Source organism: Marmota flaviventris, chromosome 11, assembly GCF_047511675.1.
Source record: "Marmota flaviventris isolate mMarFla1 chromosome 11, mMarFla1.hap1, whole genome shotgun sequence".
Lineage (NCBI taxonomy): Eukaryota > Metazoa > Chordata > Mammalia > Rodentia > Sciuridae > Marmota > Marmota flaviventris.
Genome location: NC_092508.1, coordinates 27,708,234 through 27,717,334, shown reverse-complemented (window position 1 = coordinate 27,717,334; position 9,101 = coordinate 27,708,234). Strand labels below are relative to the sequence as shown.

General features: G+C 42.4%; 1 pseudogene; it reads left to right on the top strand.

Annotated features, from left to right (window-relative positions):
- Positions 1–5,614: 5,614 nt before the first annotated feature.
- LOC114097697 (chorion-specific transcription factor GCMa pseudogene) lies at positions 5,615–7,008 on the top strand (annotated as a pseudogene).
- Positions 7,009–9,101: the final 2,093 nt, after the last annotated feature.

Genomic DNA, 9,101 nt, shown 5'->3' with positions numbered 1-9,101 from the left:
TGATTATCTTCATATGTGATAGTGATATCTCGAGGGTCAAAAATTGTGTATGCAGTCAAGGGGCAGAAATAAAGAATGTCCACGCGCTTCTGCTTTATTCACTCAATACAATTTTACTCTATAGGTTTTTAATCAAGAAAAGGACAATGTTTAATGCTAGGCACTGCAATAGACGTAATCAATTCACAGCAAACAATTCTAGATTAATTAATTCTAAGCACTGCAGACACACTTAATCATGACAGATATTCCCTCTGCATGCTAAGTTCAAGTGTTAGATCAAAAGTCTCAAGCCTTAGGCTCTAAGTCCAGCAGATGCACACTCACTCAGACCATGGTGATCCATCAGGAACCAAGGCAGGCTCCTCCTGGGGTGGAGTTGACGGCCAGTTGAGGAGAAGGTCTTAGGGAGAAGTTGTGGCTCTCACCAGGGTCAAAATGTGACTGGAGAGTTCGAAAATGGTGAGGAAAATGCAGAGGATCAGCAACAGGCTCCCAGTGTGAGGGCACCAGTATCGGCTGGCTGAATATCTGTTCGTTTGCTCTATTACTAATACAAAATTTGGGGGCTTTTGACCCCTCCTTTCAATCCTTATCAGCTGCCACCAGATTTCTCAGTGACATCATTTATCCTGGGGTTAAAACATCTGGTCTGGTGGTCCCCACCCTGATCTTTTCCCCTTTCCCTCTTATCAGCCAGGGTAGCTTGACAGAGGCTTCACTCTGAGTTTATCAGGGTGGGGAGAAGTGTGCTTGAGGGGCATACTGGAGGGCTCAGTTAGCCGTGCCTGGTGAGACTGCAGGTTTCAAACTGGAGTTTTTTAAATGGAGTTGCTTAGGCTCAAGCTTAAGGCCATCCTCACAGATGAAAAGCTAACACAGGCAGGCATTAGCCAGTGCGTTGAGACCCCAGTAGAATAACACGATGTAGGAAGGGTGAATGCAGCCATTGAATGGGACATCCATCTTTCTCTGCCAACACGTTTAGTACTCTTGGTTCTCAGGCCTTTGGGTTCCAACTGAGATTTACAGCATCAGCTCTCCTGGTTGTCAAACCTTCAGACTGTCTTCCCATGAGATCACACCACCAACCAGCTTTCCTGCTTGCAAGAAAGATTCCTCTTTAATCTTTAATCTCACAGCCTCCATAATCATATGAGCCAATTCCCATAGTTCATCTTTTATATGCATATCCCATTGGTTCTGTTTCTCTGAAGAATCCTAATACATGGGGAGACTTTGCCGTTGAAAGGGATGGGACTTCTTGTAGATCACTCCAGTACTTGCCTGTAAGAGTTCAGCAAGTTCATTGGCCCTATTTTCTTTCTTTTTTTTAATTAATTTTTTTTTAAAAATAAATGACAGCAGAATGCATTATAATTCTTGTTACACACATACAACACAATTTTTCTATCTCTGGTTGTATATAAAGTATGTTGACACCAATTCATGTCTTCATACATGTACTTTGGATAATGATGTCTATCACATTCCACTATCCTTGTTAATCCCCTGCCCCCTTCCTTTCCCTCCCACTCCTCTGTCCTATCTAGAATTCATCTATTCCTCCATGCTCCCCCTCCCTAGCCCACTATGAGTCAGCCACCTTATATCAGAGAAAACATTTGGCATTTGTTTTTTTGGGATTGGCTAATTCACTTAGCATTATCTTCTCCAGCGCCATTCATTTACCTGCAAATGCCATGATTCTATTCTCTTTTATTGCTGAGTAAAATTCCATTGTGTATATATGCCACATTTTTTTATCCATTCATCCACTAAAGGGCATCTAGGTTGGCTCCACAGTTTAGCTATTGTGAATTGTGCTGCTATAAACATTGATGTGGCTGTGTCCCTGTTTTGTTTTTAAGTCTTTTGGGGTATAAACTGAGGAGAGGGATAGCTGGGCATTGGCTCTATTTTCTAGACAGTTCAACGTAGAAAAATCTTGTGACTTTACACAGTAATTTCACTCCAGAATCTTCTCACCCTTACCAAGATGAAGCTCTTACCTAGTTCTAAATCCTTCCAATTTTTTTTTTCCCAAAAAACATTCTAAATCCCAAGGAATTTACTCAGTTCCGGCATACCCAGAAATGATACCCAGGCTGGCCCTGAACTCCTGAGCTCAAGCAGTCCTTCTGCCACACCCTTCCACATAGCTGGGACCACAGGCATGTGGCACTGCACCAAGCTTGAGGTAGTTTCCACTCACTTAAAATTGAGAATCCTTCCCAATACATTAAAACAGTGATCTCATTTGGGACTCTCTGTATGTTGATCCCACATAGACTAATCTTACCTTTCCTATTCTGCTAGAAGACAGAAATGTGAGCTAAGGATAGATCAACAGGAGCTGCTAATCTTCTGTTAAATGCTCCCTAAGCAAAGTTGGATCTCAAGGGTTTGGGGATTAAGTGTAAAGCATCTTATCTTTAGCTATGGAGTTACTTGTTCATTCAGGCATCTTCTTTAAGCAGTCAATTCTATCTTTAATTATAAGTTCAGGTTAGGCTATTACAAATGTCTACAAAAATCCATTGCTGAAAAAGTTAGACTTTTTATATCTTTTTTATTACCATGGGTGTGAAAACTGAAGACAGGGTCTTTCTTTCTTTCTTTCTTTCTTTCTTTCTTTCTTTCTTTCTTTCTTTCTTTCTTTCTTTCTTTCTTTCTTTCTTTCTTTCGGTTATCATAGTTACTTGTGGTGCTTTAACTATAAAGAAAAAGTCAAGTCTAATTTATACAATGGAGAATGACACATCAACTAGACAATAGGGGCTGGGGATGTGGCTCAAGCGGTAGCGCGCTCTCCTGGCATGCGTGCGGCCCGGGTTCGATCCTCAGCACCACATACAAAACAAAGATGTTGTGTCCACCGAGAACTAAAAAATAAATATTAAAAATTCTCTCTCTCTCTCTCCCTCCCTCTCTCACTCTATCTTTAAAAAAAAAAAAAAACTAGACAATAATACAAGGCACAATGTACAAGATAATACAACAGATACAACAGAAGCTTATATATTGAGCACTTACTGTATGCCAAGTCCTGTGCTAAATGCTTAAATACATTATTCAATTTATATTTATCTTTCACAGAAACCATGCTAACCGTCTTGTATCAGGAGACTCAGAGAGGCTATCTAAATTGCCCATGACCTCCTGGTTGGTTAGTGGAAAAACCAGAATTCAAACCCAGGCTGAACTGACTCCAGGGATTAATAACCAAATTACACTGTCTGGATTTTAAGTCTCTCTTTTATTCCTAAATGTGCAGAAATTTAACTGAGTATGTTTTGCTTTCTCTTTGTGATGATTTCAAAACATTTAAGAGACATTAAGAACCAGAGTGGGGATGGATAGTAGCATTTGAAAGTACACTTTAGATTTTCATCAATAGTGAGAAGGTCTGGCCACCTTGGGTCCACATTTCCACAGCATGGGGTCAGGAGTGAAGTCCAGTTGCCTCTTTTGACGTGGCAAGTCCACCTGGAGCTGGCCCAGTTCTCTGCAAACACTCTTGTGGCTCCCTGATATTCAGCTTTGCCAGTTCTTGGGAAACCTGGGCTAACGGAAGACTTCCATGGTGCCCTGTTATTTGAAAGTCCTTCATACCCTGCTCTGACCTCTTGCCTCCACCCATCCCTTCTGCCCTGCGCTCCCGAGAGGAGCTTCCCATGTACACACTACGCTGTGCCTCACGTTGCTCATGTGCCAACAATCCCCTTCTTCTTTCTCAATTGCTAAATTCCTATGTGTAATTTAAAACCCATCAAGCGTCAACCCCTCAGGAGATAGAAGATCCTGCTCTGGAATTCTCCTTACCTACCCACGGAGGGTGCTTTGGTTGCCCTTCACATCCTTGTCTCCTACACACTTTTACCTCACTGAGATAATTGTGAGCTGGGTTCCTCTGCTAGACTCTGAGCTCCCCAAGAGGAAAGGCCCATCTTATTCCTCTTTGCATTCCCAAACCTGTTATCATGATCGGTGCAGAGCAAGTACTCAACCAGTGGTATTTCCTTCCCCTTCTCCTTAATGGCAGTGACTGACTTATCCTCTGTGAAATTTCTCTGCTTAACTCAGCAGTATTCAGATCTGATTGTTGTGACTGGTATATCATCTCTTAGCCCGTGTTTCATGCCATATATAGCCTTGCTGTTCTAGTATCCTTCTTAGTCCCTCATGGCTTGCGTCAACCCAGCTATCAGCCATACCTGTTACCTTCAGGTTCTGACCTGATCATTAAGCTGAAGAGAAAGTTTACTTGTTAAGATGAAGGAACCTTGACTCTCAGGTGTGGGGGCTTTTACTACCCACATGTGTTATACTCAGTGTTCTCAAAGCAATAGAGGTATACAGTACCCCAGATTCTTTTCTTGATATCAAGCTACTTCTGTCTACCAGCCTGCCCACTCTTCTAATGGGAATAGTATTTTGTTTCCCTGGCTTTAATTTCTTGCCTGATTTTCCATGGATCATGCCTTTCCTGGTCTTTCTGGCCACCTTAAATGAAATGACAGAAGTGACAGTATCCATCTTGGGTTTCCCAGGCCTGAAGTCTCCCAAGTAGATTTCACTTTTGAGTTGGATTCCTGTCTTCCTTGCTCTCTGCTTCCAGTCCAGTAGATGGCGAACTTTTCCTGCCTCTCCCTCGGGTCGTTTCTTCTTTGGATGAGAAAATTACAGCCTTTGAGAAAATTGCTACAAGATGCCACGTCCAGGGAATAACATGCACGTCCCCTACTCCATCTTCCTCTCTCCAATGGTTTTCTTATTGGCACAGAGGCAGATCATTTATGGGTGAAATGTGGGGATTCTGGAATCCGAGAAATCCTGCTTCAAATCTGGTTCTGCTCTTTTTATTTGTGTAGACTGGATTAACCCTTTAATCTCTGAATTTGTACCCATGTTAAGTGCAGAGACTACTGTTATCTGATTCATGTGGTTGTTGTAAAAGAATCAATAATCGGTGTCACATACTGCCTGCTCCTCGATCAGGCCGCCCCCCACTGCAGAGGTCTTGGGCAATCACCTGGTTCAGTTTATGCCTTCAGACAGGGTCTCACTAAATTGCTGAGGCTGGTAGTCCTCCTACCTCAACCTGCTGAGTCACTGGGATTACAGGCTGGATAAATGATAAGAGAATGAAGATCTACAGTGATTGAATCTGTGTGGGCTTACCCTGTGAAACAAGAAGGAAGACATCTGTACTTCTTCACAAGGTTCTTCTCAATGTCCATTTCAGTTACAAGGTCCTCAACATAAAGAAGGGGAAAGTTCAGAAGCACACCTTAGAATATTCATTACATTGTTGGCTGCTGAGAAGAAACAGGCTGCTTTTACCTATCCTGAGCTGAGAGCATCTAGATTTTGATTGGATTGTTGCCAGAGCTCATTAGCATAGTGTACCCTGACCTGGAATAGGGAACAGGAAAATGACCAGAACTTACTGGGACCTGAACGGGAGATGAGTTCTTGACAATATTGTCTACATCTGGATAAGAAGTCAGAAGGCTGATCCACCTATATCAAGAACCTTTGAGAGCAAATTCTCAAGTTCAAATTGAAGGAAACTGAATAGAGGAAAACGTGTGGGTGACCTGACTTTATCATGGAACCTGAAGACTTTGATTCTGAAGACAAAGAGGTATTAAACTGGGACATTAATGACATGAAACTGCCACAGAATGTGAAAAAGACCGACTGGTTCCAGGAGTGGCCAGATTCCTATGTGAAGCACATATACAGCTCAGAAGACAGGAATGCACAGCGGCACCTGAGCAGCTGGGCCATGCGCAACACTAACAACCACAACTCTCACATCCTCAAGAAGTCCTGTCTGGGTGTGGTGGTGTGCGGCCACAACTGCTCTACCAAGGAGGGGCGCAAGGTCTACCTGAGACCTGCGATCTGTGACAAAGCCCGGCAGAAGCAGCAGAAGAAAAGTTGTCCCAACTGTAATGGGCCTTTGAAGCTGATTCCTTGCCGAGGCCATGGGGGCTTCCCCGTCACCAACTTCTGGAGACACGATGGTCGCTTCATATTCTTCCAGTCAAAGGGAGAGCATGATCATCCAAAGCCAGAAACCAAGTTAGAAGCTGAGGCAAGAAGAGCAATGAAGAAAGTGCATGGGGCACCTGCCTCTGTCTCCCTAAAGCTGAAGGGGAACCCAGGATCCAAGTCTCTTCCAGGTGAAACACAAAGTCAGGGAAGTTTACCTTTAACTTGGTCATTCCAGGAAGGTGTCCAATTGCCTGGCAGTTACAGTGGACATTTAATAGCTAACACTCCCCAGCCGAATTCACTGAATGATTGCTTATCCTTCTCCAAGAGTTATGGTTCAGGGGGAACCACTGATCTGGCAGACCCGACTTCCACCTTAGACCCCACTAAGCTGTATGAAAAATGCAGATTTTCCAGTAATAGGATCTACAATAGTGGAGACCTGTTTCAGCCTTCTGCCTCTGGAGTCTACTCAGATTATGACAATCTGCAAGCATGGAATAAAAACGCTGCTTTGGGGAGAAGCCCTCTCAATGACAACTATTGTCCCAATTATCCTTTTCCTCTGACCAGCTGGCCTTGTGACTTCTTTCCTTCCCAGAATTCTTTGGAGAACTTTCCCCAGCAGATTCCCCTGGAACCACCTGCTGCCAAAACTAGCTGCCACCCATTATGGCCAAATCCAGGGGGCGAGCTTTATGAAGAGAAAGTGCCTGCGGATTTCAACAGCTACGTTCCTTCTCTCGCTTACCATCCACCACAGGAAGACCCCTTTCTGTTCACCTACACCCCCCATCCTCACCAGCAATGCTCCCTGCCAGGCAAGAGCACCAAGTGGGATTTTGAGGAAGAAATGACATATATGGGTTTGGATCATTGCAATAATGAAATGCTTCTAAACCTCTGTCCTTTAAGATGACTTAAATTTTTCGACAATCCCTTCCCTCCTGCAAAAGACCAAAAAAACAAACAAACAAAAAAAAACCCCAAAAAACAAAAAAAACAAAAACAAAACAAACAAATAAACAAAAACTACTTTGAGAAATGGCTGGAAGAATTTCCTTAGGAAGCAGCTTTTAAAACATAACTACAGATAAATGGGAATCACAACAAGTGGTAGGCAAAACATTTTTCATGCAAATAATCTTTTTGCCTCCTCCACCCTAATGCTTCCATCCTCAGTAAGGACTAGAAATTTACCCAGCCTGCTGTGTGAAATGCCCTCTGATCTCCCCACCCCACACTCATTGTTTGGGGCTTTTAGCACCTCTGCTACCTATTGGGTTTCATTGTCACAGACACATATCAAATGGAGCAAAGATGTGAAGAGTCCACCTGCTTAGGATCTCCTCCATGCCTTCTTTTTCATAACAAAAAATGACAGAACCCAGAAACAGAGGGTAGAAAGAGCTGCAGAAGTATATAAAGATAGTCTAGAATTGATATATTTAATACTTTGTTTAGTAATCAAATTCATTTATAAAATATATATTTTCTAGTTGATTTCTAAGACTTGTCAAGACAAGAAGCATGAACTAACTCCATAAAGGACAGCAAAACTAAATGGACACATGAAGAGAATTCCAGTGTTCTCCTACATTACTCACGTCCTTCTCCCTCCTCCTCGCTGACTACACCTTTTAAAGGGATTCGATTCTGTCCGATTTATGTTTATTCTTTATGGCACCTAGCTCAGTGCCAAGTTCATAATATGTAAGAACTGTTTGCTTAGAAAAGTATCTTTGGGGACTGGGCATGTTGCTCAATGCTGAGGTGTATTTAGAACGCACAAGTCCTTGGGTTCAATCCTCAGTACCGAAGAATACGAAAGAAAAGTCTGTACAATTAACATGGTCATGATTAGCTAGCCATATTTGAATGCCAGTTCCTCCTCTTTGCTGAAGTGTGTTAATGCAAACAAATAAGTATTTTTAAAAATAGATGATTTTTTTTTATTTGTAACAAACGCACATGATATAAAATTAAAAAGTAAAAAAGAAAAAAAAAAAAGAATCAATAATCAAACAAGGGGAATGTGACTGGCACAATGCCTGACACACCAGAAACAGGCTATATATGTCAATTATTATTATGGGCTGTGTGGCAGAAAGACATGTGGTAAATGTGGAAGGACAGCCTCCCAGAACTGCTGTCCTTCTTACCTGCTCTGTCATTGCTCACAATGCGTGGGTTAGACCACACAGTGCCAACCAGCCAGAAATAGATATATAGAAATAGATGCTTAAATAATTTTAGTATGTCCTGTGCAGTAAAACCTCAGGGGAGAATCATCTAAACACTGTAGGTTAGGCTTTATCTCTAAATCGATCACAATGTGTATTGCACTACATGGCGGGGGGAGATTTTTTGTTTTTGAGTTAATAGATGTATTACCATCAATAGCTCCAGTGAGGAAAGGGATAGGGAAGAAGCCTCTTCTCTCTAGCTCATGGTAGTTTAAAGTTCCCTGTAGGGCTGCAGTTACAATCAATCCTCATCAGCCCTGGACAAGCTGAGCTAGAACAATTTAAGTTGTTTCAGCTTTCATCATTAGGAGCATCATCAAGTGGGCTCTTGTGTCCCCTTTGTCCCCCTCAACCTCCCCTCCCCTCCCTCCCTCCCTTCCTTCTCCCTCCCTCCCTCCCTCCCTTTCCTTCCTTCCTTCCTTCCTTCCTTCCTTCCTTCCTTTCTGTTTTCTAAGCATTTCCTTACTTTCTGGCACCATAAGGTCCCCAGACCCATCTTGTATTTTCTCTGCTCTAGTCCTGGGATGAACCATTCTAGGAATCTTGTTTTCCTTTTATCAAAACAAACAAACAAACAAATAACCCAATCAATAAATGGGCCAAGGACCAGAACAGCCACTTCTCAGAAGATAATATACAATCAATCAACAAATATATGAAAAAATGCTCATCCTCTCTAGCAATTAGAGAAATGCAAATCAAAATTATTTTAAGATTTCATCTCATTCCAGTCAGAATGGCAGCTATTATGCATGCAAACAACAATAAGTGTTGGCAAGGATGTAGGGAAAAGGGTACACTCACACATTGCTGGTAGGACTGAAGATTGGTGCAGCCAATATGGAAAGC